Here is a 19,150-nt window from a genome sequence, read left to right as displayed (position 1 = left end):
AAAAGCAAATATCATCCAGCGAGCAGCAGTTTATGGGTGAAAATGCCTTGTTAATGAGAGAGGTCAGAGGAGAGTGGCCAGACTGGTTCAAGCTGACAGAAAGGCGACAGTAACTCAAATAACCACATGTTACACCAGTGGTGTGCAGAAGAGCGTCTCTGAACACATCACATCAAACCTTGAAGTGGATGGGCTACAGCAGCAGAAGACCACAAGCATGTACTTAGCGGCCACTTTATTAGGTCAAGAGGTACCTAGTAAAATTTCCACCGAGGGCATGTAAAATTAACCCATTCTGCTCTCGGCAAATGCTCATCCAAGTTGGATTTACGGAGTACAGTTGGCGGACCAAACTCTGGTTGTTTTCACTGCTGTGTAAACTGGCACGCTAAGATCAAAGGCAGACTCCGGGCGAATTCGTACAACTGAAGTCAATAAACTCAGCTCTGATGGGTCGATGGGAGTGAGTTGCTTGAGACAGGCGAAGACAGGAAGTATGAGTGGGAGCTGTGAAGGACTGATCTGAGAATAGTTTCAGTGTTCTCAGCACAATATACAATGGGAGAATTTCCTTTCCTTTCTCCGTCTGTGCAGCAGGCTGGGTGGAGCCTTGTGTTTTCTCATGTTATCAGTGACTCATGCTAGGTACTGGACCCCACAGCCAGAGGGAAAATACGTATCTGTGAGCGGTGACTGATAAGATAGACAAGGAACCACATTCAGACTGTGAATCGGTGACTGTATAGAACAGCACAAAGGACCTTTGCTCTCAGCCTTTCTGGGGTACTGCTGACTCTCGTGAGTTCAAAGCTCCCGCTAACCCAAGAAGCACTTCCCTCCTGTCACGTCCCGGAAATGAACATAGGAACATAAGAAATAGGAGCAGGAGTCGGCCATCTGGCCCGTCGAGCCTGCTCCACCATTCAATAAGATCATGGCTGATCTGGGAAAATGCCACCTTTAATTTAATTGACAAGGGATTATGAATGTTACAGGTTAGACCAGTACTTATTTACTATCTGAGATCTTATCCAATGTTAGTCTAGAGGACAGTTAAAGACCCAAGTTCAAAGTACATTTATTATCAAAGAATGTATAAATTATAGAACCTTGAGATCCGTCTGCTGACAGGCAGCCACAAACCAAGACACTCGAAAGAACCCAATAAAAAAAACAAAAGACCAATACCCAATGTGCAGAGAAAGAGAAAAAAAACACAAATCATGCAAACAGTAGAAACAAGCAACAGCATTCCGAACCAAAATGAGTCCATAGACATGAATCCCGGAGCAGCTGGAGTAGGCCCAAAGCCTCGGTCTCAGTTCGTCCCACAGCGGGGCAGATTGCCGTGAAGCTTGGGTCTGGAGTCACCTGTAGGCTGGGCTGAGAAAGGTTGACAGGCTTCCTGGCCTGAAGTCCATCAGGTGTATAACTGCTTATCAGATTTCTGGTCCCCGGGCCCCAGTCCTCCCTTCTCTATCATGTGCATGTACGTTTATGGGTATGTTTTGGTGACAACTGCAAGAATCACAATGTGACAATTCCCCTATCTGTGTCCATTTTGTGTGGCACGGTAGCATAGCGGTTACCGTAATGCTTTACAGTGCCAGTGACCTGGGTTCTTTTCCTGTGTGTGACTGTAAGGAGTGTGTGTGTGTGTGTGTGTGTGTGTGTGTGTGTGTGTGTATTCTTCCCATAATCGTGTAGGTTTCCTCCAGGTGCTCTGGTTTTCTCCCACATTCCAAAAGCGTACAGGTTAGGGTTAGTGACTTGTGGGCATGCTATGTTGGCGCCAGAAGCGTGGCGACTTTTGGGGGATGCCCCCAGCACATCTTTGTACTGCGTTGGTTGTTGACACAAGCGACATATTTCACTAATTGTTTCGATGTACATAGACAAATAAAGAGCTAATCTTTGTACAGTACATTTAAAGCGGAGGGTGATAGCTTCTTGATTAGTAAGGGTGCCAAAGGTTATGGAGAGATGGCAGGTGAGTGGAGTTGAGAGGGCGAATAAATCAGTCATGATAGAATGGTGGAGCAGACTCGATGGGCCAAGTGGCCTAATTCAGCTCCTGTGTCTTGTGGTCTTCTTGTGGACAGTGCTCAGAGAAATGGCTTCTGTACGTCAAAAATAAGAGAAAGGAACAATTATTACCCCTCAACCATCAGGTCCTTGAACCAAAGGGGATAACTTCACTCAACTTCACTTGCCCCATCACTGAAATGTTCCCACAACAAATAGACTTGCTTTCAATGACTCTTCATCTTATGTTCTCGATATTTATTGTTTATTTATTATTATTATTATTTATTTATTTCTCTTTCTTTTTGTATTTGCTCAGTTCTTTGTTTTTTGCACACTGGTTGTCTATCCTTTTAGTGCAGTCTTTTATTGATTGATTCTATTATGCTAATTATTGAGTATGCGACAAGAAAATATATCACAAGTTGTATATGGAATCATTTGTAGGTTGATAATAAATTTACTTTGAACTTTAGCTTTAACCAGCTTTAGATCCTGGAAATTTAAAATATTCAGTACAGTTCTGTGCAGAAGTCCCAGGCACAAATATATGGCTAGGGTGTCTAAGACTTCTGCAAAGTACTGTAGTAATTTTATGTGTTGCACTGTGTTGCTGTCGCAAAAAAAAAAGTTTCATGACATATGTGAATGATGATAAACCTGATTCTGATATGGGTCTCTATTCTGCACTGAGAGTGCGAAGGGGGCAAGGAGAGGGGAATCATAGTTGGGGAAAGGAGATGGGAGTGGGAAGCACCAGAGAGCCATTCTGTAATGATCAATAACCCAATTGTCTGGAATCAAATGGCCTTGCCTGGTGTCTCAGGGCTGGGTGTGTCTGTACCCACACCACCCCCAGCCCCTGGCACTCTTTCACTCCCAACCGCCCCACACCCCTCCAGTGGCACTCCACCCTCGCCATTCCCAACATCCTTTGTTCTCACCAGATTTACAAACTTGCTCTCCTCTTCACGTTGCCAAATAAAGTGCTATATATATATATACCTATGTGTCTAAGACTGTATATCTACTCAATCTTCAATGTTACCTCCTTCTCCAATAATGCTGATCAGCATTCAGTAACTCTACCTACTTTGATATTGCAATTAAGTGATAAATGATAAAGTGGTTATTCTCCAGGAAGATAACAACCTCATAGGGTTTGGATACCTGCGTGCCTCAATGATCTGGAGAGCTGTGTTGACTGGAGTCGGGGCTTTATGCCAAACAGGTCAAAGGGTAGAGGCCAGACTAAAAGTTGTCCTCTGGTCCTCTGGGTTCGGGGGTTCATCTCAGGGCTAACAACCCTGACTGGTCAAAACAAAACTGTGGCAGAAACAGCAATGAGGAATCCCTCTACATCAGAGTCCAACAGCATTCCTGAGTCTCCACCCTGGACTTGCGTGACTGACAGTAGTGAAAACCGAGGGATTACTGACATGGAGAAGGAAGCCCTGAACACCGCCAGAGATGGAAGACCTTCATTGCTGCCCAAAACGCCGGCGGTGTAACGGGAGGTAAGGTGAGTGGCCATGACATAATCCAGAATTCAGAACTCTAAGAAGTAGAGCACTCTCTGTTTCTGTCAAATTCTAGACGATGTCATGCATCCTGTTATTGTGGAATACTTCACTGAATTTATATTTCTTAATATTGTTAATGACCTATTAATCTAAGCTTTGAATAAACATAGGGACTGAAATCTGATCATGCTACTCTCTTCCCTTTAAACAGCTAATCAGGCAAACCGGTAATCTAATTGAGTGCATCACCCTCTGATGTGGGGGAGCATGGAGCTACTGCCCCGGATCGAAGTAAACCACAGAGAGTTGTAAAATTAGTCAGCTCCATCATGGGCACCAGCCTCCAGAGTATCCAGGGCATCTTCAAGGAGCGATGCCTCAAAAAGGCGGCATCCATCATTAGGGACCTCCATCACCCAGGACATGCCCTCTTCCCATTGCTACCATCAGGGAGGAGGTACAGGAGCCTGAAGGCACACACTCTGTGATTCAGGAACAGCTTCTTCCCCTCTGCCGTCCGATTTCTGAATGGACATTGAACTCATGAACACTACCTCACTACTTTTTTATTTCTATTTTTGCACAACTTATTTAATTTAATTTAACATATATATACTTACTGTAAACACAAGGAAATCTGCAGATGCTGGAATTTCAAGCAACACATATAAAAGTTGCTGGTGAACGCAGCAGGCTAGGCAGCATCTCTAGGAAGAGGTACAGTCGATGTTTCGGGCCGAGACCCTTCGTCAGGACTAACTGAAAGAGCTAGTAATAGATTTGAAAGAAGAGCTAGTAAGAGATTTCAAATCTCTTACTAGCTCTTCTTTCAGTTAGTCCTGACGAAGGGTCTCGGCCCGAAACGTCGACTGTACCTCTTCCTAGAGATGCTGCCTGGCCTGCTGCGTTCACCTATACTTACTGTAGTTCAGTTATTTTCTCCCTGTTATGTATTGCATTGTACTGTTGCCATGAAGACAACAAATTTCACAATATATGCTGGTGATATTAAACCTGATTCTGAATCCTATCTGACATCATATCATTCCTATTATATCTGCTTATCTGCTTCTACATCTCTGACAGCCAGTAAATCTACTTAGTTTAACTTTAATTGTGTGTATGCGCGTGTGAGTCATTGCTTCGTAAGCTTGAGAAGGGCCCTCAAAACTTAACCGTGCGCCTAGGATGCCCTGAAAGCCGTGGAAGTCTCCGGGCTTGAAGTTGTCAGCTTAGGGGAGAAAGGCAAGGATGAGCAAGCTCTGGAATTGTAAACCTGCTCCCCTTTAAATTTCTTTTTGAGATCGTGTGCTTGTTAGTTACGGACAGGCCTCGACACTGTCTGGATTCCTGTGGGGACCATCCCTGGCCAATATTTACACGTCACGGCAATGGGGCATCTTCCGCATCCTGCCACCGGACATTGTCTAGGTCCTCCATATCCAGTCGGTTCCCTTGCTGAATGAAGGGATGGGCTGGCCTATGTAAACACACACTTGGCAGCGAGACCAAGGCCATCTGAGGGAAAATGTTTTGACGCTGTAAGTAGCTGCAGGCAGGAATTTGCAGCTCACAGGGTAGTGGAAAGGACAACATCAACACTTACACAACAGAGAACTGGATCGCTACTTGAGCGAGAAAAATTCTGATGATCTTAGAGTAGCTTAAATGGTCAGCAGAAAATCATAGCTTGAGTGTGCTCTGTGCTATACTGTTTGATGTTCTATGAATGAGAATCAAAATCAGGATAAATATCACCGGTGTATGTTATGAAATTTGTTGTTATGTGACAGCAGTACAATGCAATACATAATAATAGACAAAAAACGTGCATTACAGTAAGTAGGAATGTATTAGATAGCTGCATTAAATAAGTAGTGCCAAATATCGCTGTGATGAATGTATGTTCTAGTGTCAATTGTTTGGCGACAATAAAGTATAAAGTAGTGCAAAAATAAAAAATTTAAAAAGTAGTGAGGTTGTGTTCATGGGTCCAATGTCCATTCAGAAATCAGATGGCAGAGGGGAAGAAGCTGTTCCTGAATCATTGCGTGTGAGCCTTCAGGCTTCTGTACCTCCTTCCCGATGGTAGCAATGACAACAGGGCATGTCCTGGGTGATGGGGGGCGGGGGGGTCCTTAATAATGGACGCCACTTCTTGAGACATCACTGCTTGAAGATGTCCAGGATACTGCAGAGGCTAACGTCTGTGATGGAGCTGACTGAGTTTACAACCTTCTGTAGCTTATTTTGATCCTGTGAAGTAGCCCAACAACCACCCCCCATACCAGATGGTGATGCAGCCAGTTAGAATGTTCTCCAGGGTACATCTGTAGAAATTTATAAGTGTCTTTGGTGATGTACCAAATCTCCTCAAGCTCCTAATGAAATATAGCCGCTGCAGTGCAATTTTTTTATATAGTGTTACGTACCCCGTAACTGGGTTGCCAAACCAGCAGAAATGGATCACTCAGTTGGAGTCTGGATTACTAGAACTAAGAAAGTTTTATTAAAGAAACAAGCAACACAGTACTCTAATCAAAAGGATAATGAATGCAACAGTTCAGCAATGATAAACACACATGTGCACAGAATTCAGATAACAGGATCAATCAAGCTCTATCGTTGTCTAGGGGTAAATGACCAGTTTCAAAGTGACGCAAAGTTCAGTTCAATTCGCAGTAATCGCTGCCGTGGGAGATGGACAGTGTGGGGGGAAGGAGAGAGAGAGAAAAACAAATGAATATTCAAGGCTTCCACACAGACCTTCGCAGTCAACTTTCGGGCGAGTCCTTTGTGATGTCATCTGAGGTCACCGACCGTGACCCCCTCCGTTTCCAGATACGATCGTTTCTCTGCGGTGAACCTGGCACCCAGGCAAGGGTGGACACACACCAGGTTCCCGCCGATCGTGCCTTTCCACCCTGAGCGTCTATGGCCTGGACCCGCAACCGGCCTTCCAAAACTTCCCACCGACTTGTGAGAGACGCACCACTTCCAGGGTCTCGTTACCTCGGGTGTCATGTGTGTCTTGCCTTAGCGAACCTGTCCCTTTTTATCCCCCTGCTGGGGTATCGCCTGTCCATCACTTCAAACAGTTCGGGGTTCAAAGGGGGAGCCGATCTTGACAGCTCTCCTTCCTTCATTAACATCTCCAAATGCTACTCCGTTGTTTTCCTTATCTCTCTCTCTCTCCTGAAGATAGGTGGCAGACCAACTGCTGATCCCACTGGTGCCAGCACAGGCCAGCTAACATCTTAATCTATGTGTATTCTCGTCACAGTAGCTTCATTGATGTGTTGGTCCCAGGATAGATCCTTAGAGATATTGACACCCAGGAGCTTGAAGTTGCTCACTCTCTCTACTGCTGATCCATCTACGAGGACTCAAGTGAGTTCCCTCATCTTACCCTTTCTGAAGTCAACAATCAGATTTCAATAGGTTCAATAGGTACATTTAATGTCAGAGAAATGTATACAATATACATCCCGAAATGCTTTTCCTTCACAGTAAGATTTTTCTTCTTACTGACTTTGAGTGCAAGGTTGTTGTTGCGACACCACTCAACCAGCTGATTCGTCTTGCTCCTGTATGCCTTCTTATCATCATCTGAAATTCTGGCAAAAATAGTTGTGTCCTCAGCAAATCTGTATAGTTATAGATCTATAAATTTATAGGTTTATGAATTTGGTTGTTTGGATTACACAGGGAATTTGCTCAGTTCAGAATGGCTGAATGGCTTCATTCTTTCTTATAGTTGTTCCTTGGTTTTATGATTCTGGTTTAATTACTCTGAATAAATCCACACCCAGGAACTAGAGGATGAACCTTCTTTGGTGAGGATACGTGGAGGATGAAGATCACGTGGGAATGGAAGATAAAATATCTCAGTCTATTTCCTGAGGAGACTGAGGTCCTTTAACATCTGTCGGACGATGCTGAGGATGTTCTACGAGTCTGTGGTGGCCAGTGCTATCATGTTTGCTGTTGTGTGCTGGGGCAGCAGGCTGAGGGTAGCAGACACCAGCAGAATCAACAAACTCATTCATAAGGCCAGTGATGTTGTGGGGATGGAACTGGACTCTCTGACGGTGGTGTCTGAAAAGAGGATGCTGTCTAAGTTGCATGCCATCTTGGACAATGTCTCCCATCCACTACATAATGTACCGGGTGGGCACAGGAGTACATTCAGCCAGAGACTCATTCCACCGAGATGCAACACTGAGCGTCATAGGAAGTCATTCCTGCCTGTGGCCATCAAACTTTACAACTCCACCCTTGGAGGGTCAGACTCCCCGAGCCAATAGGCTGGTCCTGGACTTATTTCCATCTGGCATAATTTACATATTATTATTTAATTATTTATGGTTTTATATTGCTATGTTTATACTCTATTCTTGGTTGGTGCAACTGTAACGAAACCCAATTTCCCTCGGGATCAATAAAGTACGACTATGACTATCAAAGAAATCATGACTTCGATCTACAAACGAGAGAAAGTGCTGAGCCTGCAAAGGTCGGGCTGTGTAAACAGGAATGCAAGGGGAGTATCAGGCTCCTATACATTCACCCCGAGAAGGGCAATCTTGTGCATCATCTTCAACCTCTGACTTGGAAAGGTGGCGAGTGGAGGCTGAGGATAAGAGGAAGGCTCTGTATATTTGCCTCATTTAACTTCCAAAGGACAGTGTTATCTGTCAAAAAGACTGATTTAATGATAGTGCTGGCGATATATGGTGGCGCTCACACAAAACTACTGGATATTCTACACGATATTCTTCTTTAGAACTATGATTGTTCACTGAGTCTGTTGTATTTCTTTATGCTACTGGGAATGCCTGCAAGAAAATGAATCTCAGGGCAGTATTGTAATGTTGAATCATGTTTGCAGGTCTGGCGAGTGAGACAGAAAGCATTGACTGTGAATAAGTATATTAACCGTTTATTTACAAACAGTAAAAATTCAACCAAACATTCATGTTCCCCAAGTTACAGAAACTACAAAGCTGAATATTCAACAAATATACTCATTTAAAAGTGTGCGCAGATCATACCTTCCCAGTGGTTATGCACACCACTTGGCCTTAAACAAAGGGAGAGAGGGCAAGCTGTTTTATACCCGGGATGGTTGAAACTGGACACCAGGTGGCTAACCAATGGGAAAAGCAGTTGGAGTTTTAAACTAACCAATCAAGACAAAGCAACTATTGACAGGCATAATAAGCCACGCCCCCCACAGGACAAGAATATGGTGACACATACATACTTCGATAAAAAATTTTCTTTGATCTTTGAACTTTGAAGAATGTTGTTCCCCACATTATAAGGCAAAAGGTATGGACCTCTGAGATAATCTCAAGTTTGAATACTAGAAAACCAATTATAAATTCTATGGATAATTGGTTGTTAGAAGTGTCTCATATTTTTAATCATAAGCTCTGGGTATGTTCTCCTTTCAGTTGTACCCTGCAAGTATTTTAGATATTGTGCAAAATGTTGCTCAAACATTGGAGGAAAATTATGTTTGGTGGTAAGTATGGACCATAAAACCATAAGATATAGGAGCAGAACTAGGCCATCCAGCCAAAGAGACTACTCCACCATATCATCATGGCTGATCCATTTCCCTCTCAGCCTTCTCCCTGTATCCCTTCACGCCCCGACTAATCAAGAATCTGTCAACTTCTGCCTTCAGTACACCCAATAACTTCGATTCCACAGCCACCTGTGGCAACGAATTCCACAGATTCACCGCTCTCTGGCTAAAGAAATTCCTCCTCATCTCCGTTCTAAATGGACATCCCTGTATTCTGAGACTGTCCTCTGGTCTTAGACTCCCCCTACCACAGGAAACATCCTCTCTAAATCCACTCTATCGAGGCCTTTCAACATTCAGTGGACTTCAAAGAGGTCACCCCCCCCCCCCCATTCTTCTAAATGCCAGTGAGTACAGGCCCAGAACCATCAAACGCTCCTCATATTCTGAGATCATTTCATGAACCTCCTTTGAACTATCTCTAATGTCCCTACATCCTTAGATAAGGGGCCCAAAACAGCTCACAATACTCCAAGAGAGGCCTCACAAAGTGTGCCTAATAAAGCCTCAACATTACATCCTTGCTCTTATATTCTAGTCCTCTTGAAATTAATATGGGGGGGATGACAGAGGTAGGTTTATTTACACAGTGCTGCCAAGGATCCTGGTAGAGGCAGATACGTTAGGGTCATTTAAGAGACTCTTAGATAGACACATGGGTGATTGAAAAATTCAGGGCTATGTGGGAAGAGAAGAGCAGGTTAAAAGGTTGGCACAGCATTGTGGGACGAATGGCCTGTACTGCCCTATGTTCTAACCCTAAACGTTAAATAAACTCCGTAACCAAATTATCTTTGCTGATGTTCAAAGTTCAAAGTTGAACGTACACTTATTGTCAAAATTCGTGTGAAGTATACAACCCTGAGATTCGTTTTCCCACAGACAGCCATGAAACAAAGAAAACCGTGGAACCTGTTCAAAGGAAAATGTCGAACCCCCCCCGACTTGCAAAAAAAAACCAAATAACTCACGCAAACAGCAATAAGAAAGAACGAGCAGAAACACGGAATATAAAAACACAAGATCGAAAGAGTCCAACCGAACTACAGTCCAATTTACAAACTGCTGAACAAGAACTTCAGTGGCGTCAAGGGAGGGACAGAGAGAGAGACCATCTGAATGCTGGGGGTTTCCCTCGGGAACTACCTCTGGGAAATAATTACCAGATGTAGCTGGAAAAATTATTCCACAGAGTAATGTCATTTCTCTTGATCCTATACTAAGGATCCTATACTAAGTATTGTGGCACGTGGCCAAGTGGTTAAGGTGGTGGTCTAGTGATCTGAAGATCGCTAGTTCGAGCCTCAGCTGAGACAGCGTGTTGTATCCTTGAGCAAGGCACTTAACCACACAATGCTCTGCGACGACACCGGTGCCAAGCTGTATGGGTCCTAGTGCCCTTCCCTTGGACAACATCGGTGGCGTGGAGAGAGGAGACTTGCAGCATGGGCAACTGCCGGTCTTCCATACAACCTTGCCCAGGCCTGTGCCCTGGAAACCTTCCGAGGTGCAAATCCATGGTCTCACGAGACTAACGGATGCCTATTTATATGAAGTAGTAAAAAGACGAAAACAGAATATGCGTACACTGAAGGAAATAGAAGTGATGAGATTCTGATGAAAGATTTATTTATTTATTGAGATACAGCATGGAATAGGCCCCCCTGGTCCTCTGAGCCGCGCCACCCAGCACTTCCTGATTTAACCCTAGCCTAATCACGGAATAATTTACAATGACCAATTAACCTACCAACCAGTACGTCTTTGGACTGAGGGAGGAAACCCACGTGGTCATGGGGAGAACATACCAACCGCTGACAGGTAGAGGCAGGAATTGAACCCTGATCACCTGTAGTCTAAAGAGTTGCGCTAACTGCTACACCACAGCGCTGCCAACATAGATAATTAATTCTGTTTCTATCTCCTCAGGCGCTGTTTGACTTATTGGATATTTCTAGCTCTTTTTTCCCGCAGTTGTTTCACAGGATTATGTTGATTTCCACCTTTGCTCTCTCTTTCTCTCTCTGTTGATTGCCAGGAAGACTACATCTGGTAGACTCAATCAATAAATCAATTGAAAAGGGAGTAAATGGTAAACACTCACATGACTGATATCAAGATTCCTTTCAAAGTTTTACCGTAATTTCGTTGTCAGCATTCAGGAGGTTACTTAAGAAATAAACAGTAATAAATGAGGTACAGAATGTGACGTCCACAGCGAAATGGAAGTGTGCACAGCAAATTAATTGCCTGTAAAAGTTTGGCAGCTTTCACAAACAGCTGTTTCTCAGAGAATGCACACCTTGTGGATGAAAATGTAGATGGGAGGGTAAATAAATTTAGATTTTAGATTTTAGATTATGAGGACACGTAGTCCCCTTTTATTGTCATTTAGTAATTTGTGGATGATACCAAGATTAGTGGGGTTCTGGATAGTTTAGAGGACTGGCAAAGGATACAGCGAGATATAGTTCAGTTGCAGATATGGGCAGAGAAATGGCAGATGGAGTTTAATCCAGATAAATGTGAGGTGTTGCACCATGCAGGGTAAATGCAAGGAGACAAGAGTAAGGTCCTTAACAGTGTTGCTGAGCAGAAGGATCTTGGGATCCAAGTTCATAGCCCCTTGAAAGTGGCTACACAGGTCGATAAGGTGGTTAAGAAGGCTTATGGGGTGCTTGGTCTTGCTAGTTGGAGCACTGGGCTCAAAAGTCAGTAGGTTAAGTTGCAATTAAAACTCTGGTGAGGTCACATCTGGAATATTGTGTACTGTTCTGGTCACCCCACTATAGGAATGATGTTGAGGCTTTGGAGTAGGTGCAGAAGGGGTTTACTAGGATGCTGCCTGGTTTAGAGGGCGTGTGCTATCATGGGAGGTGGATAAACTTGGGTTGTTTTCTCTGGAGCACCAGAGGCAAAGAAGAGATCTGATTTGATAGAGGTTCATAGGATTATGAGAGGCATAGATCGAGTGGACAGAGAGTATCTGTTTCCAAGGATGGAAATGTCTAACACCAGAGGGCATGTGTTGAAGATGAAGGGGGTAGGTTCAAAGGGAATGTGAGGGGTAAGTTATTTTACTCAGAGAGTGGTGGATGCCTGGTATGGTGGTAGGGGCAAATACATTAGAGGCTTTTAAGAGGCATTTGGATAGGCACGTGGATGTAAGGAAGATGGAGGGATATGGACATGGTGTTGGTAGGAGGGATTAGTTTTAGGGGGTTTTCCATTTGCTTTTAGTTGGTTCAGCATAACATTGTGGGGCAAATGGCTGTTCCTGTGCTGATCGCTTCTATGTTCTATGTTTATTTTCACTTGTATTACTTACTGACTATCTGTCACACCGCTGGTGTTTAGGACAACAATGAAGGTCCTCCATCTCTGTCTGTCCTCGGCCATCTTCTCTGTTGTGCCCCAGGTGTGGCTCAGAGTCCTCACTTCTGCCTCTGCGGTACGGCGCCAAGTCATCTTTGGTCTCCTGCGTTTCTCCTGCCCTTTAGGGGTCCAATGCGGTGCTGGCTTGATGACGGAGATGCCCTTCACTTGTATTAGTTGGGAAAGATTTGTGAAGGGTACAGGTTGGGTGTGTGGGAATTTAATGGTGGGAGCCTGATATGAGACAGCAGGAATGATAACAGAGGTCTCATCTTCATGGAGGGGGTGTGGGTCTGAGGTTACTGGGCAAGGGGTGTTGAGGAGCATCTCACAATCTAAGGGAAGCTTTACATTTGCTTGTTATTCTGAATAGATTTACCATAAACTTGTGCAAGTATTTAGCAGAAAAGAACATAACTATCGTTTTAGAATTGGGTACATCACTGGCTCAGGTATGCCATAATTACTGACATACAGTACAGTGCAACCCCAGCACATCCTTGAGTGTGTGGGTTTGTCGATGTGGAGCGGAGGGCGAGTTTGTAAATCTAGCAGGAGCAAAGGTTGTTGGGAATGGCGAGGGTGGAGCGCCGCAGGAGGGGTGTGGGATAGGTGGCAGAGAAGGAGTGCCAGGGGCAGGGGGGGGTGGCACGGGAACAGACATAGCCAGTCTAGAGACAGCAGACAAGGTCATTTGATTCCAAACAATAGGTTTATTGATCGTCAGAGTTGCTGGTGAACGCAGCAGGCCAGGCAGCATCTCTAGGAAGAGGTACAGACGACATTTTGAGCCGAGACCCTTCGTCAGGACTCACTGAAAGAAGAAACCTTTTACTAGCTCTTCCTTCAGTTAGACCTGACGAAGGGTGTCGGCCTGAAACGTCGACTGTACCTCTTCCTAGAGATGCTGCCTGGCCTGCTGCGTTCACCAGCAACTTTGATGTGTGTTGCTTGAATTTCCAGCATCTGCAGAATTCCTCGTGTTTGAGGTTTATTGACCATTACAGAATGTCCCTCTGGTGCTTCCTGCTCCCTCCCCTCTCCCTTCCCCTTTTCCCAAACATGATTCCCCTCTCCCTGCCCCCTTCCCACTCTCAGTCCACAATAGAGACCCATATCAGAATCAGGTTTATCATCACTCACATTTGTCATGAAATTTGTTTTTTTTGCGGCAGCAGTACAGTGAAGTACATAAACTTAATACAGTACTGTGCAAAAGTCTTAGGCACCCTACCTATATGTATGTGTGCCTAAGACTTGAACAGTACTATATGCTGTGAAATTTGTCGTTTCGCACAGCAGTAGAGTGTGATACGTAAAAATTGCTAAAAATTACATTAAAAATTTAGATAAATAGTGCAACAAGAGGGCAAAGCAGTGAGGTGGCCTTAATGGGCTCATGGACTGTTCAGAAATTTGATAGCAGAGGGGAAGGAGCTATTCCTAAAACTTTGAGAGGGCATCTTCAGGCTCCTGTACCTCCCCCTTTTTTTTGGTAGTAATGAGAAGAGGGCATGTCCTGAATGGTGAGGGTCCTTAATGAGAAACGCTGCCTTCTTGAGTCATTGCCTTTTGACGATGTCCATGACGATGGGGAGGGCTAGTACCCATGGTGGAGCGGACTGAGTTTACAACCCTCTAAGGTTTTTTCTGATCTTGTGAACTGATACCTCCATAGCAGATGCCGATGCAACCAGTCAGAATGTTCTTTTATTTATTTATTTATTTGGACTAAGCTCCTCCAGCTCTTCACTTCGTTTATGCCTGCTTTTCGTCTTGGACGCGACTCTGGAACTGCTGGAGCCCGCGATTTGCTGTTCGGAGATCGTTTGGGTGTTCCAGTGCTTTGCAGTCTCCGAGAGGACTGCAGGAAGCAGACTATGCGGGCAGGCTACGGGATGGGGTGCATGCCGAAGTTTGACGCCATTTCGCTGATTAAAGCGACAGGAGAGATTGAAACATCGAGGTGAGTGAGGAAGGTGAGCGCCAGCGGCCTGCCTGTTGATCACTCTGCTACAGAGAGGGAAAGTCCTTCCGGAGAACGTTGCCCAGATTTTTTTGCGTTTTGGATGTGGACTTGGACTATAGACTTTATTATTTTTCAGTCTTATAGTTTTTAATATTCTGTACTTTTCGCTCAACCTTCCTTGTTTTTTTTTTGTTTGGGTGGTGGGGGGGGGGTGGATTTTGGGATCAATTTGCCAGTTCTGTTTAGTTCATTTTTTTGTGCAGGACGAGGTATTTGGGGGTTGATGTGCCTGTTCCATTTTGTTCGTTTTTTTCGTGTGGGAGGAAGGATTTGGGGGTTAATGCGCCTGTTCTGTTGCTGTTCATATTTTGCGCACGGAGGGGGATCTGGGGGAGTTGGTGATCGTGCTGCCGTTCTTTTCTTTCTTGGTTTCATGGCTACCCGGAGAAGAAGAATTTCAAGTTGTACACTTAATGAATGAACCTTTGAACCAATTTAACCCTACCTTAATCACAGGACAATTTACAACGACCAATTAACCTACTACCAGTAGGTCTTTGGACTGTGGGAGGAAACCAACGCGGTCTCGGGGCAAACGTAAAAACTCCTTACAGGCACTGTCGGGAATTGAACCTGAGTCACCTGCACGATAAAGCATTGTGTTTATCACTGCACTACCATGCCTCTATAGAAATTAGTTAGAGTATTCGATGGCATATCACAAACTTTGGTGATATAGCCTCTGGGATGCCTTCGTTATAATTACATCAATATGTTGGGCTAGATCTTCACTCAAATCAATTTAACACCTCACTACGTTCCTGCATCTATATCTTTTTAAATTTGTTCCACAAATCTTTGGTAATGTAATCCAGATCCAGCAAGTTATCTACTCCTCACCTAAGAAGAGTAAAAAGGTTTCATTCTGCAGCAGGACCATCTCATTGTGGGTGAAATATTAATCAAGGAGACAGACAATTTGAAAGAAAACATCTCTGAAATTAACTCAAATTGTAGTTGATCCTTCAAGGGCCTGAAATGAAATTTTCTTGGATCAGTTTCCTGCAGTTTCCATTGGGTGTGTATGACGTTATTATATAACTATGCTTCAATTTGGCACAGGGTGGCAGCTATTTAACAATCTCGGATGAATAAACAGAAGGAAAGAGAAAAGGTAAAATGGAGATTAAGGTTGGCTTTTGGGTTGGGTCAATTGTAGGAGGAAGGCAGAAGACAATAATCGAAGCGTGAGGTAATGTATTTTGGGAGGTGAAACACAAGAGGTGTTAGAAAAGTGGAGAATATCGACAGATTATGTCCTTAGGTCCTTAAAGGTGGTAGGAATCGGAGAAAAGGTGGATAAAAGGATGTGCAAAATGCATTTTTATATATCAAAATAAACTTTGTTCATAATTTTAAAAATTATTTACATGAATAAACTATGCATGGGTGATGGGGTGGGGATATGTCTCTACCAAAGGAGGCGTAAGGTGCTCCTTCCCCCTGCTAACCTGCAGGTCACCCTTGGGCAAGGTGTAGCACCTGCTTAGCCCCACCGATCAGGGTCACGTGAAGCCATGGGAGCAGGTGGTGGATGGTCGTCTGAGCAGGTGCAGATCACAAGCCCTGGTTATGCGACCACTGACGCCAGGCAGATAATCTCTAAGGTATTGATAATGGCTGGCGGTGGGGGGGGCGGGAGTCACCTATCTTGTAAAGACACTATCCAGAAGACGGCAAAGGTAAACCACTCTGTCGAAAGATTTGCCAAGTACAAACGCGGTCAAAGACCTTGCTCACCTACAGCATATGACATGGCACATAACAATGATGTCATACGACATGGCACATAATGATGATGTCATATGACATGACACATAATAATGATGATGAAGCCCTGTAATGCCTTCTCATAGCAACAGACACCAAATGCTGGAGGAACTCAGCAGATCAGGCAACATCTATGGAAAAGATCACAGTTGACGTTTTGGGCCGAGACACCAGGATTGGAGAAGAAAAACCGAGGAGTAGATTTAAAAGGTGGGAGAAGGGGAGAGAGAAACATGAGGTGATAGGTGAAACCAGGAAGTGGAGGGGTGACGAAAAGAGCTGGGAAGTTGAATGATGAGGGAGATACAGAGCTGGAGAAGGGGGAATCTGATAGGAGAGGGCAGAAGGCCATGGAAGAAAAAAAACGGGGTGCGGAGCACCAGAGGGAGGTGATGGGCAGGCAAGGAGATAAGGTGAGAGAAGGAAAAGGGGATAGGAGACGGTGAAGGTGGGGGGACGCATTACCAGAAGTTCGACAGATTGATGTTCATGCCATCAGGTTGGAGGCTACCCAGATGGAATATAAAGTGCTGTTCCTCCAGGTCTAAGAGTGGCCTCCTCCACTGCCATGAGGAGGCCATGGATGGACACATTGGAATGGGAAGGGGAAGTGGAATTAAAATGGGTGGCCACTGGGAGATCCCTCTTTTTCTGGTAGATGGATCATACCAAGCAGTATGCAGACTTAACTAATAATAAAGTACAGAATAATAGTATATATCTCTGTCCGATCAGACGATCTTGAAGCTGGATATGGTAGCACTGTGGTCTGGGAAATGCAAATGTAGCCAGGTCTCAGTTAAGTACAAAAACACTGCACTCCCGTTATCCTCTCCGGGTCTTAACCAGTGCACTAAGCTCGTCCATCTTATTTCCCAAGGGCCTCACATTTCCCACGATGATCGTGGGGATAGAAGGTTTATATTTCCTCCTCTTAGCCTCAGCCTTCACTCTGGGCCCTGCAGCCTCAGTGTCGCGAGATCTCAGGCCACACTCTGGGCAGTAGCATCAGTTTGCACAGCTCAATCAGCTGGTCTCTGGAGTGGGCATAACCCTCACTCCAGATGCAAGGTACCACTCATGTGGCCTCCTGGGCTGATATATTACTACAATAATTAATGGATTTCCTCATCCAACCCGGGCCCTCCCTATCCAGTGGTAGAAAATCCCTATACTGTAGTCCTTTGCGATTGCTGTACCAAACCTCTGGATATTAAGGATAATCCTCTCGGTGACTTTGTCCAAACTTCTGGATATCCGGATCCTCATCTTTTCTGATTGTCAGCTGACAGCTCCCCACTGAAGGAATTATCTTGGTTGAGACCAGCTAGTCCAACAAGTGAGCAACTGAACTCAGAATCTCTCCACTCCAGCTGCTGGATAAAGTCACCCAGAGGATTATCCTTAATCCTCTTTCACAATATCCGACAAAGTCATCTCTCTTTATCAGGGTGTGGATTTCCAAGTTTGAAATCCGTACTTTTTATGCAAAACATGGCTTCCTGTTCTCATGGCCCCTTACTCTGTCATGAAGTTCAATGTCCATTGCCAATGGTGTCTGCGCCTGCCCTGCTGTAACACCCTCCCACCAACGGAGGTGCTGTAGTTGGCCTGGCATCACCAACACTTCTAGAGACATAAGGTGCCAAATCTTCCAACTGCCTGTCTCCACTCATCAAAATGCTGCGATTGTAGACCATAAGACAGAGGATCAGAATTAAGCCATTTGGCCCATCAAGTATTCTCTGTTATTTGAATAGGCCCTTCCAACCCTTTGAACGTGCCACCCAACAATCCCCCAATTTAACCCTAGTATAATCATGGGACAATTTTAGATTAGATTATGAGGACACGCAGTCCTCTTTTATTGTCATTTAGTAATGCATGCATTAAGAAATGATACAATGTTTTTCCAGAATGATATCACTGAAACACATGACAAACCAACTTAAAAACTGAGAAAAACCACATAATTATAACATATAGTTACAACAGTGCAAAGCAATACCGTAATTTGATAAGAACAGACCATGGGCACAGTAAAAGTCTCAAAGTCTCTCGAAAGTCCCATCATCTCACGCAGACACTGAACCTCCAGTGCCGCAAACTTGCCGTTGCAGCATCCTGGAAGCATCCGACCACAGTCCGACTCCAAGTCCGTCCGAAAACTCCGAGCCTCCGACCAGCTCTCCGACACCGAGCACCGAGCACCATCTCTGCTGAGCGCTTCGACCCCGGCCCTGGCAACAGGCAATAGGCAAAGCTGAGGGTTTGGGGCCTTCCCCTCCGGAGATTCTCAATCGTACAGTAGCAGCGGCAGCGAAGCAGGCATTTCAGAAGTTTCTCCAGGTGTTCCTCTGCGCTTCTCACGGCTGTCTCCATCAAATCAGGATTGTGCACGGCCCGCTAGGTAACACATAATTGATATCATTCGGAACGGCCGCGCGCACTGCATCGCGCCGCCATCTTCTCCTCTCTCCCAATTTACACTGACCAATTGACCCACCAACCGGTACGCCTTTGGACTATGGGAGGAAACTGGAACATGCAGAGGAAACCTACGCAGTCCTGGGGAGAACGTACAAACTCCTTACAGGCAACGGTGGGAATTGAACCCGGGTCACCTGTACTGTAAAGCACTGTGCTAACCACTACTCTACTGTGCCATGCTATCTTCTATCTTCAATTCTCTGAATCTAAAAATATGGATGGAACACCGAAATCAAAAGGGTTGGTTGAACGCTGATCTTTGGCTATGGTTTTTGTCCTTTGGTCTAATGCCTTAAGATCACGTGGATCTCAACAATCCTCAAGCATACTTCCTCCCCCAGT

Source organism: Mobula birostris, chromosome 29 (genome assembly GCF_030028105.1).
Source record: "Mobula birostris isolate sMobBir1 chromosome 29, sMobBir1.hap1, whole genome shotgun sequence".
NCBI classification, from domain to species: domain Eukaryota; kingdom Metazoa; phylum Chordata; class Chondrichthyes; order Myliobatiformes; family Myliobatidae; genus Mobula; species Mobula birostris.
Note: the sequence above shows the minus strand (reverse complement) of the source record.